Consider the following 13,798-nt stretch of genomic DNA (forward strand, 5'->3'; position numbering starts at 1 on the left):
TGATTTTACATATTAGAAACTCAAACTCCGAGGTGGTCCGTGAGACCCTGTGGCTGGTGGGTGGCAGCAGGTGCACAGGACACTGGCCTGGGGCTTCTTCCTGGCCTGTGTGCCTTCTGTGTGCCACCTGCCTGGGATGTCTCCATGTTGTACAAAGAGAAGACTCTGGAGGCGGCCTTAGTACAAGCTTTGTTGCCCCAAAACTGAGTGACTGAGGGAAATACTGCAATCCCTCTGGTCTTCCTTTCTTTTTCTGTAAAATGAGGATAATCATGTCTAATTTGAAGCTTAAATGTATTTAGTGTTCCTAGCACTAGAACTGGCATGTAAAGTACTTAATTGAACTGTCATTGACATGCTTCCTGAGAAATTACAGGAAAAATGGATCCTGAAGGAAAATTGGGAGTTATGGACTGCATGATTTTGTTTCCCCAAATTCATAAGCTGAACTCAGAACCCCCAGTGTGATGGTGTTAGGAGGTGGGGCCTTTGGAAAGTGATTAGGTCATAAGGGTGGAACCCTCATGATGGAATTAGTACCCTTGTAAGAAGAGACAGGAGAGAGCTTGTTTTTGTGTTAGGCTGTTCTTGCGTTGCTACAGAGAAATACCTGAGACTGAGTAATTTATAAAGAAAAGGCATTTAATTGGCTCATGGTTCTGCAGGCATGGCACTGGCATCTGCTCAGCTTCTGGGGAGGCCTCAGGGAGCTTTTACTCATGGTGGGAGGCAAATAGGGAGTCAGGCACGTCACACGAGAGGGCAGGAGCAAGAGAGAATGAGGGTGGGTAGTGCCACATTCTTAAATAACCAGATCTCAAGAGAATGCACTCACTATTGCCAGGATAGCACTAAACCACGAGGGATCCGCCCCTGTGACCCAGACACCTCCTACCCAGGCCCCACCTCCAAGATCGAGAATTACAGTTCAACATGAGGTTTGGCGGGGACATATATTCAAACTCTATCAGTTTGCTTCCTCTCTCTTTCTCTCTTCTTCTCTTCTTCTCCAAGAAGACAGACATCTGCAAACTAGCAAGCAGGTCCTCACCAGACATCAACTTGCTGGCACCTTGATCCTGGATTTCCCAGCCTCTACAGCCATGAGAAATATGTTTGTGTTAAGCCATCCAGTCTGGAGTAATTTGTTATGGCAGCCCAGACTAAGGAAGGGAGCATGAAGAAATCAGGAAATATGGCCCCAGTATGATGCTGGGCTCTGTGGGAGACAGCTGCTTGAGGGCAGCAGAGGCGTCATCTGTAGAGGCTTACCACCTCTTAAGATTGTGTTGGGGTTTCCAAGCAATGACTCGTGACAATAATATCCAGGTGGACAGAGCTAGTCATTGAGTTCCAATGCATATTATCTATACAAAAAGTGGGTTAGCCAAAGCTCTCCGTGGCTCCAAGGGCTGGACACAGCCTCGAGATATCAAATCATTAATAGGAGCCAAAAGTTCTTATTCTACCATCATTATTAATATTGATAAAAGAAAGCAGAGGTATTGCTGATTCAAAATCACATGACCAAAATATCTTGTCTACTGTCCATCTCGTACCCTAAATATAAATTTGATAGAGATCTTTTCTGTCCTAGTCTCTGCTGTAGCCCCAGAACCAGAGTGTCTGTCACAAAACAGGTGCCCAGTGAACATTTGTTCAATGGACGAATGATGAACAGATTAAAATAATAGACCGTGGCTGAAATTGCTATTTTAGCCAACAAACGCAGTATCAAATTATCAAAATTGCTATTTTAGCCAACATGTGCAATATCAAATAATCAAATAGACTTGATCATTTCGATAGTGCATATGTTGGCTAAAATAGCAATTTCAGCGTCTTAAAGATATGTGCATGCATAGTCAGTTCTTGATTAGTTCTTCTTTAGTTTGTACATGCTTTTAGATCATCACTTAGTGTCTCTTGCTGCCCATTTTTGGCCCGTTTTACGATTTGTTTGCAACCTATAATCATGTCTAAGTGGAGAAGACCAGTGAAAGCCAGGCAAGTTGATAACATCTTCACTCTAGAAAAGAGTGAGAGTGTTGGGGTGAGTAGGTGAAGGGGTTTGAGGTGGTCTGCGTCCTGCCATCTGTCTGTTTTCCCCAGTCCTCATGGCCACATAGAATTGCCGAAGTCAGAGGCAACCTTGCTTCCTCAGAATCTTGCATGAATTGAGAGCACTTGCAATCTGTCTGGGGCCACAGTAATTGAAATTAATTGAATTTTAGAGATAATAACGTTTATACTAATGTGTGTATTGAGAGGAGACAATAATCTAAGAGATAAGTACCTAGGAGAGGTGGGGTGGGAGAACGTGCATCCCAGCAGGACAGATTAGCAGTCCTGGAGCAGGGGGTCTGGTCGGGGAGGGATAAGGCAAGTGGAGTTGTGAAGATGCTGAGGTTTTAGAGATGCAAGAGAGAGAAGCAACCTGGGGAGGAAGAGGCAGAAGAACCTTTGTATGATAATGATCATAATATTAATAGTGCCAGATGCCCTTTATTGAGTGTTTCTATGTGCCAGGCACTATGTATTTTAAATTTGTGATGTTATTTTATTTTCACAAGAAGCTCATGAGGTGAGTTGTCCTCCGTATTTTATTTTATTTTATTTTATTTTTGAGACAGAGTCTTGCTCTTTCGCCCAGGCTGGAGTGCAGTGGCGTGATCTCAGCTCGCCGCAACCTCTGCTTCCTGGGTTCAAGTGATTCTTCTGCCTCAGCCTCCCGGGTAGCTGGGATTACAGGTGTGTGCCACCACGCCCAGCTAATTTTTGTATTTTTTAGTAGAGATGGGTTTTGTATTTTTTAGTAGAGAAGGCTGGTCTCAAACTTCTGACCTCAAGTGATTTGCCTGCCTCACCCTCCCAAAGTGCTGGGTTTACAGGTTTGAGCCACTGAGCCTGGTCTTATTTTATTTTAAAGAAGAGAAGCCTTAGATTTAAAGGGATTTAAATAATTTGCCTCAGGTTGTTTGGCATATACAAATGCCAAATAACACAGTTGGTCCTTGAACAATGTAAATTTGAATTGCATGGCTCCACTTATACGCAGATTTTTTTTCAATAAAAGTTACATGAGCATTGCTGTCTCTCCAGCCTCCCCTTCCACCTCCTTCACCTCTTCCACCCGTGAGACAGCAAGATCAGCCCCTCATCTTCCTCCTCAGCCTACTCAACATGAAGATGATAAGAATGGAGCACCTTTATGATAACCCACTTCCACTTAATAAATAGTAAATACATTTTCTCTTCCTTATGGTTTTCTTAATAATATTTTCTTTTCTCTAGCTTACTTTATTGTAAGAATAAAGTATATAATATGTGTTCATTAACTATTTGTGTTATCGATAAGGCTTCTGGTCAACAGTAGGCTATTAGTAGTTACCTTTTTAGAGAGTCAAAAGTTATAGTTGGATTTTTGACTAGATAGGGTTCCCCTGCATTGTTCAAGGATCAACTGTACTCTTAACTATTTATCTACAGCATATCTCATTTATCCGAAGCAGGAAACCAAGAGCAGAGAGGACCAGGAGAGAAGACACTCTAGAGAAAGAGCCAAGGAGGCTGCTGATTCTGAAGCATCTCCAAAGAGGGTGGTTTTGACAAGGACCTGGTTCCTGAGGAAATAAACGAAGTCTGATTCCAGATAGCAAGCATTTCCCAAGAAAGGACTCTTTATATTTTATACATTTATAAATATAAATATAAAAGGATTTATATTTTAAACATTACTTCTGCCCATTTCTGGATGGAAGTGGTGCAATTTTAGCTGGCTTTGGGTTTGTCCCTAGCTCTTGCGCAGTGGTCTGCCTATGGTGCCCTACAAGAATACTTAAAGTGAGGGAGTAAATGCACAAATGGGGTACTGCATGAGTATGAGGCCAGTTGATCCTACTGATGAAGTGACAGTGAAAACTGCCATCCCCTCCCCATCTTTATCCCAGTTATTATTATTATTTTTTAAACTGAATCTACCGCCATGTTCTCATACTATGAGAAAATGTAAACTTTTATCTGTATTGAACTGTAAGGGGAATCGTAGAGAGGATTGAGAGAGAGAGGTTTAGTAAAGAAGATGGTTTTAGAAGAGAAACCCTAGATCACATGAGTGATAGCAGCAGAAACTTACCCAAGTGAGAAGGCAACCTTTCAGTGATGTTCTTACCTGGATTGTGAGCTGTTCTATCAAGAACCCTTGAAGGTTAGGTAGCTGGAGTTATCAGCCACCTTGGAGAGAGTCCTCTGGGCATGTTGGTGCTTCTTTGTATATAGCAGTGCCAGAAGCGTTTGAACCAGAGTGACTCCATCTTAAATAAGGGCTGGGTAAAATGAGGCTGAGACCTGCTGGGCTGCATTGCCAGAAGGTTAGACATTCTTAGTTACAGGATGAGATAGGAGGTTGGCACAAGATACAGGTCACAAAGACACCAGTGATAAAACAGGATGCGATAAAGAAACTGGCCAAAACCCACCAAAATCAAGATGGTGAGGAAAGTAACTGCTGGTCATCCTCACTGCACGTTATACGCTAATTATAATGCATTAGCGTTCTAAAGATACTCCTGCCAGTGCCATGACTATTTATAAATGCCATGGCAACATCTGGAAGTTACCCTCCCTAAAAGGGAGAGGAACCCTCAGTTCCAGAAATTCCCTGCCCTTTTCCCGGAAAACTCATGAATAATCTACCCCTTGTTTTGGCACTTAATCAAGAAATAACTACACATAGACCCAGTCAAGCAGCCCCTGCTGCTGCTCTGTCTATGCAGTAGCCATTCTTTAATTCCTTGACTTTCTTAATAAACTTGCTTTCATGGTACTCTTTGGACTTGCCCCAAATTCTTTCTTACATGAGATCCAAGAACCCTCTCTTGGGGTCTGGCTTGGGACACCTTTCTGGTAACAGCAATGTGATGCGGTTTGGAGACAGACAGAGCTGGACTTAAATTTAGGCTCAAACATCCACTAGTTGAGTGACCTTAGGTTAGTCCCTTTGCATTTTGAAAGTGGGACTTTCTACTGTCAAGTAGCGCTGCTAATATCTGCCTCTCAAGGTTCTCTTGGAGTTTCCAAATAATGACTAAAACCCTGGCTCATCACAGGCATTCCATAAACAGTGGAGGTTTTGTGGATGTGCTTAACTTTGATCAGGCAGAGAAGCAGAGAACAGAAGTTAGAATTCCTTTCCTTCCCCCACACCCCCCGATTTTTAGTGATTTTTGCTGTATTGCGTCTTTTGAAATGTGAATGTTGACCTCCCAACCTATTTTCGTTGATATTTAAGTCAACATTGAACTTCGTGTTTCCCAAATGGAAGGCTGTGTCATTATTAATCCATTTGGTCATTTCTTTCCTTTCATTTTCAAGCCCTTTTTAGTTACTTATGCTTGAAAAGGTCTAACATGTACCTTTAATCTCCTTGTCATATAGCAAACTGCCATTTACATCTTTCTTTTTATAATATATGGATACTTTATTCAGTATAATTTTGTGCTATGGCAATATGCAAGTATCATTATTATGTTTTTGCATAGTTACTATCTGGGTCAGATCATGGGACTATTCTTGTATAATTGAGAGAGATGACAAAATTAAAATGATAGTGAAGTTAGGTACTATTATCTCAGCCTAATAGAGCTGGTCTCAAATTGAATGATGCTTAAACTGATTCCAAGGTCATGATATGTGTAAATTTCATAAGTCTTGTTGGCTTGCATTTCCTTGCATTCCTAGTCATTAGAAAAGCCATTCACCTCCCCACTAATCCATCTCTGAATGCTGCAAATCCCAGCACAACTGTCAGCCATTCCCTCCAACTCAGGAACATGGCATTGCCCCGTTCTCTTATTTGCTGTAGTCATTGTCTCTGGGCAACCTTACACAGTCCTCATACACCTCATCTGAGCTTCCTAAGGCATAAACACAGCACCATAACAATAGTCCATTAAATAAAAAGGCTGTCTGTCCTGACATTGTGGTGCCCTGAAAATACTGAAGACCGCCAGCCACTTAGAAGCAATGAAAAACATCAAACTGGATAGAAATTGCGGTGCTGCTCTTAAGTTCAATTTTCCTTGTAGCTCAATTTCCTGGCTTTGCACTTTCCTAGGTAAATCACGTTAATAGAGGAGAAGGGCAGGGGGTACAGGGAGGTTGATAGTGGATAGCCGGATGGTCCTCTGGAGAGAGAGCATCTCATCCTGAACCATCAGGGAAAGGTAACAGGTACTCCTGACAAGCAGGTATTCAGTGGTATGAGAAGTCATTTAAATGGGAAGTGGGAGCAGAGGTCTTCTGCTGGAAGGGAGTATCTTCATTATTGCTGTCATGGTGCCTGTTAGCTATCCCCATCCATCATGTGTTCAATACCTCAGTGAAATTAGCCAACTGCATATTACAGCAGAGCTCTGATGTGCCAATCTCCCCTGAAAGCATTAAGCTGTCTCTGTTATGCGTTCTCCACACCCCCCGCCCCCTTTTACTGCCCATTATTGATCTTTCATTTGCATCACAGAACAATGAAGTCCTTTGGCCAATTATATGAAATTATAGGTGCTCTATAGATGCCCTCTGTCACCCGTTTACCATCTTTGCTGAAGCTGTGGGCTGGAGTGGATTTATATTTTAAACATTACTTGACTTCTGCCCATTTCTGGATGGAAGTGGTACAATTTTAGCTGGCACAATGAGCCCCTGCCTTTGGCTTAATAAACTGGCTCATGCCCAGACTGGATGAAACTATAAAGTCAGTCTTGACAGATCCTTTTAAGGGTTCCTTTCAGCTCATAAACCAGGAAGGGAATAGCACATCTCAGAACATAACAAACTTGCCCCTTCTATCCCAGGAGACTTTTGGCATGCCTCCTCTGGGATGCTTCTCTTACCATAAAACCATTATTCCAACTTCATTGATTTGGAAAAAAAAAGTTTGTACTTTTGAACACACGTAAATGTATCATAATTTTCTAGGAACTGGAATACAAATATAGGGGAAATGAACACTATGGAACATCTATTACCAGCCAGATGGGGTGATATGTACATGTATGTTAATTTTCAACCCAGCCTTGCAAAACAGATATTAAGCCTAACTTTATTAATGTGAGAATGGAAGCAATGATAGTTTAAGAAAATCATCTGGCTGGGTGTGGTGGCTCAAGCCTGTAATCCCAGCACTTTGGGAGGCTGAGGTGGGTGGATCACCTGAGGTTGGGAGTTCAAGACAGACTGACCAACATGGAGACACCCCGTCTCTAGTAACAATACAAACTTAGCCAGGCGTGGTGGCACACACCTGGAATCCCAGCTACTTGGGAGGCTGAGGCAGGAGAATTGCTTGAACCTGGGAGGTGAAGGTTGCAGTGAGCCGAGATCGTGCCATTGTACCCCAGCCTGGGCAACAAGAGCGAAACTCCGTCTCAAAAGAAAAAAAAAAAAAAAGAAAATCATCCAAGATTGATGAAAACCACAAAGACCATTACCTTTCTTTTGCACAAGGAGGCAATCTTGAGCAGACCCAGAGAAAAGCACTGGGATCTGAGCTGCACCACTTGCTAGCTGAGTTATCATTGGCAAGTCATTCATCCTCTATGTGCCCCAAATTTATCATCTGTATAATAAGGAGAGAAACACTGTTCAGGTCTAGGATTGTCATGAGATTATGTTAGACATCATAACAGCCTTGAGCACAAGGAAAGTACTCAAGGACTGTTATAACATTTCTTTCCTTTCTACATATCCTACTCAGGAAAAAAGCTGAAAAAACTAAGGGAAGAGAAGATGTACTCACGTAAAAAAAAAAAAAAAAAAAAAAACACGGAGCATAAAAGCACTAAATTTCACAGCACTATTTATTGATATTACATAAGTTTAAGTAGGATGGTATAGCACTTAGTAGAAAAGCTTATCATTAAAGCAATGCCTGGGTAGTGTAAAAGTTAAAAGCAAGGAGTTAGGTGAGGGAGGGATCAATACTGAAGTCATAAAGAATGACAATCACCTTTCTCCCTAAGAGGACTTTGATTGAAAAACAATTTTATTTATTTATTTATTTTTGTTTTGTTTTGTTGTTTTTGGGACAGAGTCTTTCTCTGTCGCCCAGGCTGGAGTGCAGTGGTGCGATCTTGGCTCACTGCAACCTCTGTCTCCTGGGTTCAAGTGATTCTCTTGCCTCAGCCTCCTGAGTAGGTAGGATTACAGGCACCCGCCCCCATGCCCAGCTAATTTTTGTATTTTTAGTAGGGACAGAGTTTCACCAGGTTGGCCACGCTGGTCTCGAACTCCTGACCTCGAGTGATCCACCTGCTTCAGCCTCCCAAAGTGCTGAGATTACACGTGTGAGCCACCATGCCCGGCCAAAACAAAAAACAATTTTAAGTAGCCAATACAGTCACATGACTCAAATATAAAAAATCTTAAAGGTTTGCAGGGGAAGTTTTTTTTTCAATACATCCCCAAATTCTATTCCCCCATTTCTCCTCCCCAGAGACAATTAGTGTTATCAGTTCCTTATTCTTGCAGACTTTCTTTTCTTTTTCTTTCTTTTTTTTTCTTTTTTTAAAGAGACAGGGTCTTGCTTTGTTGACCAGGCTGGAATACAGTGGCGTGATCATAGATCACCTCAGCCTTTAACTCCTGGGTTTAAGTGATCCTTCTCCCTCAGCCTCCTGAGGACTACAGATGCCTGCCACCATGCCCAGGTAATTTATTTTTACTTTTTTGTAGAGATGGGGTCTTGCTGTGTTGCCCAGGCTGGTCTTGAACTCCTGGACTCAAGCAATCATCCTGCCTCAGCCTCTCAAAGTATTGGGATTAGAGGCATGAGCCAGTGTACCTGGCCAAATTTCTTATAATGTGTGTTTGTTAACATATATATATAATATATAATATATGTAATATATAATATGTGTAATACATAATATATATAATATATATTATATATAATATATATAATATATACTATATAATATATAATATACAATATATAATATATACTATATAACATATAATATATATAATATATAATATACAATGTATAATATATAATATATATAATATATAATATATAATATAATATATATAATATATAATATAATATATAATATATAAAATATATAATATATATAATATAATATATAATATATTATATATAATACATAATATATATAATATAATATATATATATAATTTTTTTCCCCTCATATATTCTTTCTGGACTATTATTTACACTGTAATTTCACCTAAAATATACTTTAGAGATTATTGGCATCTCATTATACCAAGAGCTTCCTTTTATTTTTATGCCAGCATGACATTCTAGTTTATGTATTATAATTTATTAAATCCCCATTGATGGATATTTATTTTATTCCCAATCTTTTTCCACCAGTAAAAAATGCTGCAGTGAATAATCATACACATATATCATTTTGCATGTGTGTGAGACTAGAACTGGTTTTCTGGGTCAAAGATTTTGTGCATTTGTAAAGTTGATAGATATCGCCAAATCGCCTTCTGTAGAGGTTGTGATTTTCTCTCTTCCTAGCATTGTCTGAGAGTAGTCGTTTCCCTATAGCTTTTCTATCCCAATTTTTAATGAAACTTCTGGATTTTTACCAATCTTATAGGTGAAAATTGTTTCCCAGTGTAACTTAAACAAATAGTTCTCATGTGATGAAGGAGGTTGAGCCATTATTCTCATGTTTAAGAGCGATTACATTTTCTTTGCTGGGAGATGTCTCCTGTGAACGGTATCCTCTTTTCTGTTGTAATGTTTATATATCTCTTAAAATTATGTAAAGTACTTCGATTTTCCAGCTTGTCATTTGTCTTTTAACTTTGTATATTGTGCTTTTTCCCATGCAGATGTTTTTGATTTTTATGTAGTTAAATTTTAAATCTGCCTAACATGATTTTTTAATTCCCTAAATTTATGTAGAATTTTTATTCCAGTGCAGTTTGGGCCCTTGGCTCCTTTCCACATCCCTCTTAACTGTGTATGGAATAAAAGCAAGCAGTGAAATGATTTTTCTGCTCTTCCATGACTCTTGTTACAGAGGCAGAGGTCAGCCCCATCCACTTCTTTCCATACATTTTGCTTAATACTAGGTGGTTAATAAATATTAAATGCATGAATGGGAGACTGGATAAAAGCATGAAGGAAATGCTGAGTTGCTGAATACAGGCCCTGACAATGATGATATGTGAGTCCACAAAGCACAGAGACTGGGTGTTTTTGGATTCAACATGTTTATTCATTGGTCAATGAGTTAACAATGCAGTATACAACATCATTCACTTTGTGAGTGGCCATTAAATGTTAATAGTTACTGTGCAACAGGTAGAATAAAGGAAGGGAAAAAAAGGGGTAAATATTCAAGACAAAACCAACAAAAATTCAGAACCTTGGACAGAACCAGGCCAGAGCTATTCTAAGACATACATAAGAAGTCCTAGTGCCACCTAAACAAACCCTTTAGTTTGGGGGGCACAAGGACTTCCCTTTCAGCATTTCTCATCTGTCCCCATGTCTAGGGGCATAGTGCCATTTTTCTCTCTAGAACTGGGCACTAGATTTTCAGCCACTACCCTATCATCAGCACCACTCCCACCTACTCGGCAATTGTTAATGCTGGCCTGTTTTTTGCAGATAGCTGTCCTCTTGCTCCAGACCAATTTTTAGGACTGACCGTTTTATAATAGAACATACTTTGTCCTATCCTGGAAAGATGGATGCTACTCTTGGCCACTTAACACTGTGGGGCATGGCCAGATAACGAAATCATGGTAAAATGGGAATGACTGGTACTAACTTACATATGTTACTCTTTAAACCCAAAGATTAATTCTCATATAGGAAGGTTTTATATAATGAGAAAGCTGAATATGGATACATTTTAAGCCTTAGGAATTTGGTTCGCAAGTTCCCGCAGTATTTGGTTCTAGTAATTAGCATTCTTTTAAAAACATTTTTTAGAGACAGAGTCTGGCTATGTTGCCATGGCTTGAATTCCTGGGCTCAACCCATCCTCCTGCCTCAGCTTCCCAAGTAGCTGGGACTGCAGGTGCAGGCTGTAAACTGCATTCTTGAGTTTGGTAGTTGTTGTAGATATACAAATTGTGCATGTGTCACAGGCTTTTGAACCAGAGCAACTCCATCTTGAATAGGGGCTGGGAAAATAAGGCTGATACCTACTGAGTTGCATTCCCAGGAGGTTAGGCATTCTAAGTCACAGGATGAGATACATCCTTGCTGATAAAACAGGTTGCGGTAAAGAAGCCGGCCAAAAGCCACCAAAACCAAGATATTGACAAAAGTTAACTCTAGTCGTCCTCAGTGCTCATTATACACTAATTATAATACATTAGGATGCTAAAAGACACTCCCACCAGTGCCATGACAGTTTACAAATGCCATGCCAACAACAGGAAGTTACCCTATATGGTCTAAAAAGGGGAGGAACCCTCAGTTCCGGGAATTGCCCACCCCTTTTCCAGAAAACTCATGAATAATCCACCCCTTGTTTAGCATATAAACAAGAAATAACCTTAAAAATAAGTTACCAGCAGCCCTCGGACTGCTTTGCCTATGGAGTAGCCATTCTTTTGTTCATTTACTTTCTTAATAAACTTGCTTTCATTTTATGGATTTGCCTTGAATTCTTTCTTGCTTGAGACCCAAGAACCCTTTCTTGGGGTCTGGATCGAGACCCCTTTGCAGCAGCACATGGTGCTTTAAATTGAAGATAAAGTGAAAAAAGAAGTCCTATTATAATAGTGTTCCTTTATAATGTTAGTGTCAGGAGGAGTTTGGGGGTGGGGAGCATGCCAGGAGTCAGGGCTATCAAACTTCTGAAAAGATCTCTCTGATGTTCTGATAGCATCTGGGAGCCTGTGATACCTTAATTATTCTGCAGGGCACATAGTAAATAGCTCACAAGGCTTCCTCGTGCTGTTTTATCTAATCTAATTCCTTTTCGGCCCCCTTGGCCACATAAGCACTTATTTTTCTCCATTCCTGCCCCCCTGGCTGGGAAGTAAGATTTGACTCTGGCTTGCTGACATTCTTCAAAGCAAATCATCCTCAATAGCCAGGTTAGACTTGTGTATTTAAGCTGCTAAATGTGCATTGTCATGGAAGCTGTTGCCTTGATTTTGCATGACAGTATGCTGTTTCCTCCTGTCTGAAGCCTGACACTGGTGAGGGGATGTCTGAGGTCTTCACTACAAAGTGAAGAGACTTCCTGGAAGGAGCTTCTGATCTGGATGCTGACAAATAAGTAGATACGCTTTTATATCATTTTTTAAAGGTGATTCCGAGAGGGTGTGGAAGTGGGAGAATGTCAGCGTGCCACACACAGGCTGTCAGAAATGCTAAGGCAAAGTTTTTCATAATGCCTGAATACTTCAAATGATTTAACCATTGGAAGAGAGACAGATGATTATAGAATCTTAAAATAAAGCCAGAGAAGTAGGGAGCTGGAGAGGGCCCTGAGGGTGGGCAGGAGAAATGATCATCTATTGAATGCCTGTCATAGGCCACACCCCATGCAAGTTGCCTGACATAGATGCCTCTTGGTATCCATGGGGGATTCGTTCTAGGAGCCTCTAATATACCAAAATCTGAGCATACTCAAGCCCTGCAGTTGCCCTGAGGAATCTGGAGATACTAAAAGTCAGCCCTCCCTATACATGGGTTTCACATCCCAGGAATACTGTATTTTTGATTTCTGTTTGGTTGAAAAAAAATCTGCTTGTAAGTGGATCCATGCAGTTCAAACCCATGTTGTTCAGAAGCCAACTATATATATATACGTGTGTGTGTGTATATATATGTATGTGTGTGTTTATTATATATATATGTGCGTATATATATATACACACACACACACACACACACACACAACTAATTCCCACAGGCTTATGACTTAAACATTTTTAACATAATCATGGTTTAGGAAACTGAGGTTCGAAAAGATGGAATAATCTTCTCAAAGTCTTGATACAAATAAAAGTACAATAAGTCAGTCTGTCTCCGAGACTCATCTCACTAAGCTGTCTCCACCTTTCCCACCCATTACATTCTCCTGCTTTAAAGGTGAGCAGACTTAGACGCAGGAAGATGAAATGCCTTAACTCATTTCTCAATCCAGAGCAGCAGGAAGCGAAAGAGGAGGAGAGGAGAACGCTTTCATCTTCATCCTCTCATCCTTCATGTCTTTAATGGTGTGTTTTGATCACCACAGAGATTTTGTTGTTAACATAGTTTGAATCCCCTTCATGGCAGGTTCATTTAAGTGATGCGCATTTAATGAGTTGATAGAGTTGTTGCAGGTTGGAGCTCAGATGCTCACATAAAGGAGGGAGGGCAGACTCCCTCTAGTAACTCATTACTCAACATGCCAGCCAATACGCAGGAGCCTTGACGGGGACTCACGTGTGCCTGCCTCTGTGTGTATGTTTGTGTGTGTGTGTGTGTGTGTGTGTGTGTGGATGCACATGCATGTGTGTATGTTCAGAGATCAAGCAGGAGTGATTTTTTTTTTTTGTCTCTCAGTTGATTCCTGGCAGCTAGACCACTCTGTACGTCCTAGGGAGCTTAAGGAAGTTAGTGGTCTATAAATCATCCACTAAGCCCCCGAATGAGACTCTCTGTTGGAAATGGTAAGAGTAACTCCGTCAAGAGTAGACTGGGGTTCTGGCCTCATCATTATTGTCATAACATCTTCTGAGTCAAGTCACGCTCTTTGCACTTGCTGTCTGAAGCTGGCATTTGGAGATAAGCTTTTGTGAT

This window comes from Pan troglodytes, chromosome 7 (assembly GCF_028858775.2).
Source record: "Pan troglodytes isolate AG18354 chromosome 7, NHGRI_mPanTro3-v2.0_pri, whole genome shotgun sequence".
NCBI lineage: Eukaryota > Metazoa > Chordata > Mammalia > Primates > Hominidae > Pan > Pan troglodytes.